This window comes from Dama dama, chromosome 11 (genome assembly GCF_033118175.1).
Source record: "Dama dama isolate Ldn47 chromosome 11, ASM3311817v1, whole genome shotgun sequence".
NCBI lineage: Eukaryota > Metazoa > Chordata > Mammalia > Artiodactyla > Cervidae > Dama > Dama dama.
The window spans coordinates 67234413-67246637 of NC_083691.1; positions in this window are offsets into that span (position 1 = coordinate 67234413).

Here is a 12225-nt window from a genome sequence, read left to right on the forward strand (position 1 = left end):
CTTTTTGAGAGTGGGATGGAAATAGAATGAGTTAAAACACCATAGAGCTCACTGTTCTCACAGAGATTGTCATTTTTATTTGAATGAATGTTCTAATTAAAGTAAGCTTTTGGTTAATTTTCAAAGTTTTGAAGTAGTTGATTTCAACCACTTTTGCCAGTGTCTCATTTCTTTCATGGAGAAATGAATTTTTCTGAAATATTTTCTTTGATATACCAGAAATCAGAACTATTATTTATACCACTGCCTTATTTTGGTTAACCTGCTGGTCTCTGTGGAAATTTGAGACATAGAGACAGGTGACTCAAAAAAGAGGTATGAAGCAGAAGTTTATTGGGTCACAGGGCTTCGAGGCTTTATTAACAGACAGATAAATTGGGTTAAAATTCCCATCACTAGGACCACAGAGTGGTGTAACTAAGATGTGGTATAGACTTGTTGCTCCATGAACCAGAAACGAGAGAGCCATCAAGTGTCCAATAATAAAGCATGTTTCTTTGTACAGGTTCAAACCAGGAGGAATATCATTACGTCCAAAATCTAAGAATGACAAATGTATTTTAAGTGTCAACTTTAATCAATTTATAGTTATAACCTGGTGTTGAGAAGATTCTGTGATCATATGTGACAGTGCCAGTCACTGTATCAATCTAGTCCAGCTAGAAAATAATGACCACTCAAATAGGGTGAATGTGGAGAACAAAGGGATAATTTAGGAAGCTGTGGGCAGAGTTAAATGAAGTTAATAAGAAGCATGCTGTACCATAGCCAGAAATAGTGATGACCACTTCAAAGCCAAAAGGACCTTTGATAGGACTGATTAAAGAAATGAGAGTGTTATTGACTGATGCACAGGTCTTCTTTTTTTGCCATTTCTTTACCACAACAGAGGTTAGTTGTAGTAAAATCAAGACTTTGTCCTTTAAAATTCCAGAATTTCTTCTTGAAAATGCTTGGGTATACTTTTAGAGTTAAATAAATTAAATTATTATGTTCTTCTGTCAAGCATTCCAGCTCCATCTAATGTAGTGAGAGGTGCTATATTACCAGGCAATTTCACTATAGACTTAAATTCACAACAGTATTGCTTTGTTTGAGGGCCTCTAAGACTGTTCTCACTTCTCACGCTAACTGCAAGTTCTGGGGTCCCCAAGATCCCCTTTTGTTGTTCAGTCATGCCTGACGCTTTGCAACCCCATGGACTGCAGCACACCAGGCTTCCCTGTCCATCACCAACTCCCAGAGTTTGTTCAAACTCATGTCCATTAAGTCAGTGATGCCATCCAACCATCTCTTCTTCTGTCTCCCCCTTCTCCTCCTGCTCTCAATTTTTCCCAGCATCAAAGTCTTTTCCAATGAGTTGGTTTTTTTCGCATCAGGTGGCCAAAGTATTGGAGCTTTGGTTTCAGCATCAATCCTTCCAATGAATATCCAGGGTTGATTTTGTTTAGGATTGACTGGTTTGACTCCTTGCTGTCCAAGGGACTCTGAAGAGTCTGCTCCAGAATTATAGTTCAAAAGCATCAGTTCGACACTCAGCCTATTTATCATCCAACTCTCACATTCGTACATGAGTACTGAAAAAACCATAGCCTTGACTATATAGACATTTGTTGGCAGGGTGATGTCTTTGGTTTTTAATACACTGTCTAGGTTTGTCATAGCTTTTCTTCTAAGGAGCAAACATCTTTTAATTTCATGGCTGCAGTCACCATCTGCAGTGATTTTGGAGTCCGAAAATAAAGTCTGCCACTGTTTTCATCTTTCCCCATCTATTTACCATGAAGTGATAGAACTGGATGCCATGGTCTTAATTTTTTCAATGTTGAGATGTTGAGTCTTAAGTCAGCCTTTTTACTCTCCTCTTTCATCTTCATCAAGAAGCTCTTTAGTTCCTCTTCACTTTCTGCCATTAGGGTGGTATCATCTGCATATCTGAGGTTGTTATTTCTTCCAGCAATCTTGATTCCAGCTTCTGCTTCATCCAGCCTGGCATTTCACATGATGCTGCTGGTGCTGCTAAGTCATTTTAGTCATGTCCGACTCTGTGCAACCCCACAGACAGCAGCCCACCAGGCTCCCCCGTCCCTGGGATTCTCCAGGCAAGAACACTGGAGTGGGTTGCCATTTCCTTCTCCATTCGCATGATGCACTCTGCATATAAGTTAAATAAGCCGGGTGACAATATACAGCCTTGATGTACTCCTTGCCCAGTTTTGAACCAGTGCATTGTTCCCATGTCTGGTTCTAACTGTTGCTTGTTGACCTGCATACAAGTTTCTCAGAAGGCAGGTAAGGTGATCTGATATTCCCATCTCTTGAGGAATTTCCCACAGTTTGTTGTGATCCACCCTTAGGTTTAATAATTTGCTAGGGGTCAGAGAATTCACTAAAGCTCTTATACGCATGGTTACAGTTTATTACAGTGAAAGGATACACATTAAAATCAGCAAAGTTAAAAGGCACATAGGCAGGTCCAGGAGAGATCCAAGCATGAGCTTCCAGTTGTCTCCCCATGAAGTTGTGGACAGAACTAACTTCTCTCGGTCCTGTGTTACAGACACATGAAATATTTTCACCTGGGATTTTGTGTCCAAACCTGAGTTTTGGTGTCCAGAATTTTTATTGAGCTTGGTCTTACAGCCATGGTCTTACAGGCAAAGGTTGCCTGCATGGCTGACCTTTGTCTCCAGAGCCTATAGTGGTCAAATTAAAACTGCATGGCCCAGGACCCACCCCGAAATAATCATATTGTTGCGTTGACTATCTGGCATGGCCCAAGGCCCCCAAGTCAACAAAGACACACTTATCAATCAGCATATTCCAAAGTCTTAGAAGTGACCTCATAGGAGCCAAGGGTAAAGGCCAGTCTTCTCTTTAGGCAGGGTTAATACTTTATTACACAAGCATGTAGAGTTATAGAATCCTAATTTAAGAAACAGAATGGAGCAAACTTTTAAGGCAGGCAGACATCTGATCGAGATTTTTCTTTTGTCCTTGTAGCTCAGTGATACTTTAGTGTATATAAAAATTACTATACCCAAAATTTCATGTACTAGACATCCTAAATGATGTGAAGGACTTTCAAAGGACTTTTTACTTTACAGCTTGACTTTTAAAAATACCTTCTCACTATACCCAGCTCCCACCACAATGAAATACTGAAGCCTCTAAATACCAAAGCAGAAATAAGCATAAAGAAACAGAAACAACCTAAATAATGAAATTGTTTTTTTTTTCAGAAGAGCTTAATCTGGAAACTCAGCTTCTATTAGAGCCGCAATTAAGATTTTAGCCTTAAAAACTCCCATTAGGTCATATGCTTCTTCAAGTCATTTGCTTGTGATTGTGAAACAAAGAGCTGAGAACCCTAGGCATCATTTTTGGGATGTTTCCTTCTAGTGCAAAGTTGACTAAAGAATGAGGAAATGTGGTTACCTAAGAGTAAAATGTTAGGCATTCTTTATCTACAGAATTTAAAAAGATAGTTTACAGAGTCATTTGAAGAAAGTTTTATAATAAAGAAGTTAATCGGGCTTCTCTGATGGTCCAGTGGTTAGGAATCTGCCTGGCAATGCAAGGGACACCAGTTCATCCCTGGTCCAGGAAGATCCCACATGCCACAAAGCAGCTAAGCACATGTACCACAACTTCTGAGCCAACGCTCTGGAGCCCACAAGGTGCAACTACTGAGCCCTTGAGCTGCAAGTACTGAACCATGCACCTTAGAGCCTGTGCTTCACCACAGGAGAAGCCATCATGATGAGAAGCCTATGCCCCACAACTAGAGAGTAGCCTCTGTGCAGCAACAAAGACACAGTGCAGCTAAAAAATTGAGTACATAATTTGTAAAAAGTTTCCCAAAAAAGTTAATCATCACAAGCAAGTAAAAAGTAACAGGAGGAGAAGGGGGGCGATAGAGGATGAGATGGTTGGATGGCATCACTGACTCAATGAACATGAGTTTGAGCAAGCTCCAGGAGTTGGTAATGGACAGGGAAGCCTGGTGTGCTGCAGTCCATGGGGTCACAAAGAGTCGGACACGACTGAGCGAATGAACTGAACTGAAAAAGTAACCTGTTTTCTCTCTTCCTCACAAAATTCACTCTTTCAGAGATGTGCAGTCTGGTTATCCATCTTTGACTTTGTTGTACATATAACAGCACTGGGCTCTGCCTTCCTGGATGAAATACTATAGATCATCTTGCTAGAATGTATCAGCCAATGGCATTCTCTCCATAAATCTTAATAAGTTAGCAATGAATTTTTGTGTTCAAAAGGGCTTTTTTACCTTCCTTTTTTACATTTTGATTTATAGCATGCCCTTGCCTGGGTGATTCTCCCTAATGGTTACATGTAGCCTGTGTCCTCTTTACACCATGAAATTCAAATACCCAGTGAAATATCCTCTTACTAATAAGTATATTTTTTGTATAACACATTAGTAATTAACTTAGCTAATTTGCTTTTTTGAAAAACAAACCTTTGTTGCACAATAGATTAGACCAATAGTTTCCAGACTTTGTGATTTCATAGACTAGGAAAACTCCCAAAGTTTTTTCGGGAACTAACATAGAGTTGTCAAATATTTTCTTTGCCAAGTAAAGACTCTACAAGGGAAAAAAGATCCCTAAAATCTAGTATCAGAATTATTTTACAAAAGAACATTTTTGTAGTTAATACATTAGTTAAATATGATTTACTGATTTGTCTTATTTTTCTACTTACAAACTACTTTTTATGTCCAGGTTCAAGATCATTCTTTTAGTAATAATTTCAGAGAAGATCAGTGGGTAATACAGTCCATTACTGTGAGTAATTAAAAACATGGATTCTGGGGAAGAATGCCTGTGCTTGCAGCTGGATTCTACCAAAAATTTAGAGAAGAGCTAACATCTATCCTACTCAAACTCTTCCAGAAAATTGCAGAGGAAAGTAAACTTCCAAACTCATTCTATGAGGCCACCATCACCCTACTACCAAAACCAGACAAAGATGCCACAAAAAAAGAAAACTACAGGCCAATATCACTGATGAACATAAATGAAAAAATCCTTAACAAAATTCCAGCAAACAGAATCCAACAACATATTAAAAAGATCATACATCATGACCAAGTGGTCTTTATCCCAGGGATGCAAGGATTCTTTAATATCCGCAAATCAATGTGATACAGCATATTAACAAATTGAAAGATAAAAACCATATGCTTATCTCAGTAGATGCAGAGAAAGCCTTTGACAAAATTCAACATCCATTTATGATAAAAAAAAAAAAAAAACCTTCAGAAAGCAGGAATAGAAGGAACGTACCTCAACATAATAAAAGCCATTTATGATAAACCCAGAGCAAACATTATTCTCAGTGGTGAAAAATTGAAAGCATTTCCCCTAAAATCAGGAACAAGACAAGAGTGCCCACTCTCACCACTACTATTCGACATAGTTTTGGAAGTTTTAGCCACAGCAGAGAAGAAAAAGAAATAAAAGGAATCCAGATTGGAAAAGAAGAAGTAAAACTCTCACTGTTTGCAGATGACATGATCCTCTACATAGAAAGACTCCACCAGAAAATTACTAGAGCCAATCAATGAATATAGTAAAGTTGCATTATATACAATTAACACACAGAAATCCCTTACATTCCTATACACTAACAATGAGAAAACAGAGAAACTAAGGAAACAAATCCATTCACCATTGCAACAAAAAGAATAAAATACTTAGGAATAAATCTACCTAAAGAAGCAAAAGACATATATATAGAAAACTATAAAACACTGATGAAGGAAATCAAAGATGACACAAATAGATGGAGAAATATACCATGTTCATGCAGTGAAAATGAGTATACTACCCAGAGGAATCTATAGATTCAATGCAATCCCTATCAAGCTACCAATAGTATTTTTCAGAGAACTAGAACAAATAATTTCACAATTTGTATGGAAATACAAAAAACCTCGAATAGCCAAAGCAATCTTGAGAAAGAAGAATGGAACTGGAGGAATCAACCTGTCTGACTTCAGACTATACTACAAAGCTACAGTCATCAAGACAGTTTGGTACTGGCACAAAGACAAAAATAGAGATCAATGAAACAAAATAGAAAGCCCAGAGATAAATCCACACACCTAAGGACACCTTATCTTTGACAAAGGAGGCAAGAATATACAATGGAGAAAAGACAATCTCTTTAACAAGTGGTGCTGGGAAAACTGGTCAACCACATGTAAAAGAATGAAACTAGAACACTTTCTAACATCATACACAAAAATAAACTCAAAATGGATTAAAGATCTAAACATAAGACCAGAAACTATAAAACTCTTAGAGGAAAAACATAAGCAAAACACTCTCTGACATAAATCACAGCAAGATCCTCTATGACCCACCTCCCAGAGTAATGGAAATAAAAGCAAAAATAAGCAAATGGGACCTAATGAAACTTAAAAGCTTTTGCACAATGAAGCAAACTATAAGCAAGGTGAAAAGACAGCCGTCAGAATGGGAGAAAATAATAGCAAATGAAGCAACTGACAAAGAATTAATCTCAAAAATATACAAGCAGCTCCTGCAGCTCAATTCCAGAAAAATAAATGACCCAATCAAAAAATGGGCCAAAGAACTAAATAGACATTTCTCCAAAGAAGACATACAGATGGCTACCAAACACATGAAAAGATGCTCAACATCACTCATTATCAGAGAAATGCAAATCAAAACCACAATGAGGTACCATCTCACACCAGTCAGAATGGTTGCTGTCAAAAAATCTACTAACAATAAATGCTGAAGAGGGTGTGGAGAAAAGGGAACCCTCTTACACTGTTGGTGGGAATGCAAACTAGTACAGCCACTGTGGAGATTCCTTAAAAAACTGGAAATAGAACTGCCATATGACCCAGCAATACCACTTCTGGGCATACACACAGAGGAAACCAGAATTGAAAGAGACACGTGTACCCCAGTGTTCATCGCAGCACTGTTTACAACAGCCAGGACATAGAAGCAACCTAGATGTCCATCAGCAGACAAATGGATAAGAAAGCTGTGGTACATATACACAATGGAATATTACTCAGCCATTAAAAAGAATGCATTTTAATCAGTTCTAATGAGGTAGATGAAACTGGAGCCTATTATACAGAGTGAAGTAAGTCAGAAAGAAAAACACCAATACAGTATACTAACACATATATATGAAATTTAGAAAGATGGTAACGATGCCCCTATATGCGAGACAGCAAAAGAGACACACATAAAGAACAGTCTTTTGAACTCTGTGGGAGAAGGCGAGGGTAGGATGATTTGAGAGAATAGCATTGAAACGTGTATATTATCATATGTGAAACAGATCTCCAGTCCAGGTTCAATGCATGAGACAGGGTGCTCAGGGCTGGTGCACTCGGATGGCCCTGAGGGATGGGATGGGGAGGGACGTGGGAGGGAGCTTCAGGATGGGGAACACATGTACACCCATGGCTGATTCATGTCAGTGTATGGCAAAAACCACTTCAATATTGTAAAGTAATTAGCCTCCAATTAAAATAAATTAAAAAAAGAAAAGGAATGCCTGTGCTTGAATCCCCATTTGGCTACTGACTAGCTGTGTGACCTTGGGCAAGTTACTTAACTTCCCTGTGTATTAGTGTCATCATTTCTATTATGGTAAATATTAATGATATCTTAAAGTATTATGGAGATTACTGACTGAAAACATACAAAGCACTTAGAATAGTGCCCTGTAAAATTGTATTACATAGCCCTTGCTGTTATTATTAATCTGTATATGTTAGAAACTGTCCATGTTTTGTCTTCATTCTTGAATTACAGTTTAAGCATGAAATACTATGTTGACCATTATTGCCTTCAGCATTTCAAGATACTGCTCCACCATCTTCTTAACATCTGTTGTTGTGAATGCAAAGTCTGTTGCCATTGAGATTGCCTTCCCTTTATAGGCAAGAATCTCTTTTCTCTATTGTTCTGTGGTTTCATTATTATGTGTTCATGTGTGAGTTTAATTGCATTTTTCTAGCTCAAAATTATTTGCTTCTACAAATTGAAGACACATCTTTCTTTGTCCTAGAAAATTCTTAATCATTGTGTAAATTAGGATGAGATTCTGCTGCAAGTGACAAAAGCAAACCAAAAAACCCAGAAAAACTCTGAATCAGAGTAATGTATATAAGATAGAAGTTTCTTTCTCACATAAATTAGGCCTTCCAGGTGGTGTTCGATGATGCCATGGGCTCAGGGACCGGTCTATTTTATTGTTCCACCATGTTCCACAAGTAGATTCTCTGCTCAAACCTTAGCATCTGCATTCCAGTTACTAGGAAGGAAAAACCATAAAGAAGGGCCTACCTCTTTTTCTGTTTTGCATATAGGGTTATCAAAAAGAGACACAGATGTACAGAACAGACTTTTGGACTCTGTGGGAGAAGGCGAGGGTGGGATGTTTAGAGAGAACAGCATCGAAACATGTATATTATCTATGGTGCAACAGATCACCAGCCCAGGTTGGATGCATGAGACAAGTGCTCGGGCCTGGTGCACTGGGAAGACCCAGAGGGATCGGGTAGAGAGGGAGGTGGGAGGGGGGATCGGGATGGGGAAATACATGTAAATCCATGGCTGATTCATGTCAATGTATGAAAAAAACCACTACAATATTATAAAGTAATTAGCCTCCAACTAATAAAAATAAATGAAAAAAAAAAAAAAAGAAGAAGAAGAAGGGCCTACCTCCTCCCTTTAAGTATATTTCTGGAAGCTGTTCTGCTGTTTTAGTTATATCTCAGAACATAGTTATATGGTCAGTCCAGATACAAGTGAAGCTGGAAAATACTGTCTTTAGGCAACCAAATTCCCAGCTGAAAATGAGTGATTCTATGAATAAGGCAGAGGGAGAGATTGGTTACTGGAAACAAGTAGTAGTCTCCCTCATAGCCATTTTTCTGGTTGCAGATTTCTCACGTCTTCCGCCTATTATGTCTTTCTGGAACTCTCCGTAACATTACATTCTGACTAACATTCTGTTCTCTTTGCCTCCTTCTAATCTGTTTTAATTTTTTTGTGTTATATTCTGTGAGATTTATTCAGCTTTATCTTCCAATTTACTGCTTTTCTTTTGAGCTATGTTTTGTCTACTGAGTTAAGTTTTTTTTAAATGATACATATTTTATTGAAGTATAGTTGATTTACCATATTATATTAAATTCAGGTGTATAGCATGGTGATTCAGTATTTTAACAGAGTATACTCCATTAAAAGTTATTACAAGATAATGGCTATAATTCCTTGTGCTACACAGTATATCCTTATTACTTACCTGTTTGATACATAGGAGTTTGTATCTCTAAGTCCCATACCCCTAATTTGCCCCTCCCCATTACCTCTCTCCTTTGGTTACAGCTAGTTCTTTTTTTTTTTTTTAACAACTAGTTGTATTCTATATCTGTGAGTCTGTTTCTGTTTTACATACATTCATTTATATTATTTTTTAGATTTCACATATAAGTAATATCATACAGTAGTATTTATTTTTCTTTGACTTACTTCACTTAGTATAATCCTTCCTAGGTCCATCCATATCACTGCAAAAAATGATATATTTTTTTATCTTTAGAATTTCTGTAACTTTTTTCCTGGAATATGCCTGTTGTTTTTTTTTACTGTATAGTTTTTATTCTTTTATGTCTCATATCATTTAAGTGTCCTGTACTTACTTCAGAGTCTCTCTGCCCTACTGTCTGTAATTCTTGAGGGAATGAATTCTCCTAACTTTTTCTCATAAAATAGATAGACACACAAACACACACACACGTTAGTCACTGATATCTGACTGATAGTCATAGTATTAGTCATTCAATTTTGTCCAACTCTTTGCAACCCGATGGACTGTAGCCTGCCAGGCTCCTCTGTCCATGGAATTCTCCAGGCAAGAATACTGGAGTGGGTTGCCATTCCCTTCTCCAGGGGATCTTCCTGACCCAGGGATTGAACCCAGGTCTCCTGCTTTGCAGACAGATTCTCTACCATCTGAGCCACCAGCAAAGCCCTGTGTGTGTATGTGTTTTCCTCTCATCTTGGGCATTCCTTTCTATACTGTCTCATGTATCTAGGATTGTAAAGGGTTACCATGGAGCAGTTTTATATTTGTCTCTGCCGGCAGCCTTCAGGTTTTCCTGGTTTGAGCCAGCTTTTCTGTTGCTACCTCTCTTTCAGTTTCCTGCACTATTCGTGAATGCACATTTGGCCTACACGCCTGTGCACAGTTCAGTTTGGGAGATACGTCATGTGGGTGGTAATCATTCTGCTCTCTCCCCTAATTCTCAGGCTAATGAGAGGAGATATTCTAGAATCCTTTTCAAAGCAGCAAATCTCTTCTGGAAACCTGGCTATATGCTTAACCCCAACTCCACTGCTTGGAATCTCAGCTCCCTTTTCAGCTCAGATATTAAAATCCCAGCCCTTAAGTTCAACTTCTGATTCCACTTCTTCAGTTGCCTCTTTAGCCTCAGCCCTTACTCACCACTTTTTAGCGTTCTCTTTATTTCTGGTATTTCAGAATTTTAATTTCTTGTTTTAGCGCTTAGTTGTATATTTCAACTTTTAAAATATATTTTATTGTGCTTTTATCTGTGTTAGGAATGATTGGTGTTTTTCCATATCAACTTAGTCCATCATAGTGATAAAAAGTCTGGCAAAGAGAATTCTAAATCCCCAAAGCAATAGAATGAAAATTTTTCAATAAAAGTATTGAAATTATTTGCTTTGATACTTCTCATACTGTCTTTGTTTACTCATTTGTGATGGGCCAGCATTGCCCTGTGGTTGACATTTTGGAATTAATGGACAAGAGCATTGGGATTAGATTCAGGTCCTTGCTTTGTTGCTTGCTAATTGCAGACTTGGGGAAATTACTTAAATTCTCTGAGCCTATGATTAGCTGTAAATTTGACATGTTATTATTTGCCTGCTTCATAGAATTTTTATAAGAATCAAATGAGATAGTAGGCTAAAAAATATGTTAAAGCTTAAATCACATAATGTAAATTTATGGTATTATTAATAGCAGCATCAAGGATTGAAACCATTAACACATTCATTAAGAAGGTTTTAAAATACTATGTGAAGAATTATTGTTTGTTTGATTTGTTATTGTTGTTTAGTTGCTGAGTTGTGTCCAACTCTCTGTGACCCCCATTAATGAAAAAAAAGATCTTGTTTCCTGGTAAAAGCTATCGTTCTATGAAAATACCTAATAAGGGAACTACATGGAAACATTCAAATATTCTGGCAAAAGTTAAGAGCAGCACTAATACTGACAGGCAGTTATCAGTTTAATAGACTGTGGAATTCATTGTGGAGACAGAGACTCTTAGCAGTTAAAAACAGAGAATTGAACCTGAAAGTCATCATTGCATTTTGTTGTTGTTTATTCATACAATGGATACTGAAAGTCCAATTACTATTTTGTGCGGAAACATAAAATCTTTATATAATGCAGAAAAGATGTCCTCATACTTAAAAATATTGAAAATGACAGACCTAGCCTATGGCAGTAGTCCACTAACTGGATCCAGACCCTCTATCCCTCACTAAAGCATATTGTCTAAGGCAGAAGGACTGTAGCAATGCTCAGTGATTATCAGTCAACTGTGAGGTCTCAGTATCTGTGATCTACTCATAATTAAAGTACTAAGTTTACAAATGATTTACTTAAAGAAGATTAAAGATTGACTCAAGATGGCAGACTGATCATACACCTCTGTCACTGCATACTAAATCTCATGTGTGTGTGAGTCACTTAGTCGTGTCCAGCTCTTTTGCATCCCCATGGTTGGGGCCCGTCAGGCTCTTCCATCATGGGATTTTCTAGGAAAGAATACTGGAGTGGGTTGCTATTCTCTTTTCCAGGGGATTTTCCCGACCCAGGGATTGAACCCAGGTCTCCTGCTCCTGCATGGCAGGAAGGCTCTTTACCGTCCGAGCCACTGATTTGGGCTAAATCTCATAAAAATAGTTAAATATTGGAATTCTTTTAGTCTACCTTGTAACGAGACATCAGCTATTCCAGAGTTCTAGCTTTATGCAAATTTCAGTTCCATCTCTCTACTTTGGAGGCCATAAGGTTCCATCTCTGTTCCAATGTGAATTAAGATTCAAGTCCAAAGCCTTTTTTAAAAAAAAAATAGTGTGTACTTTAACACTTTTT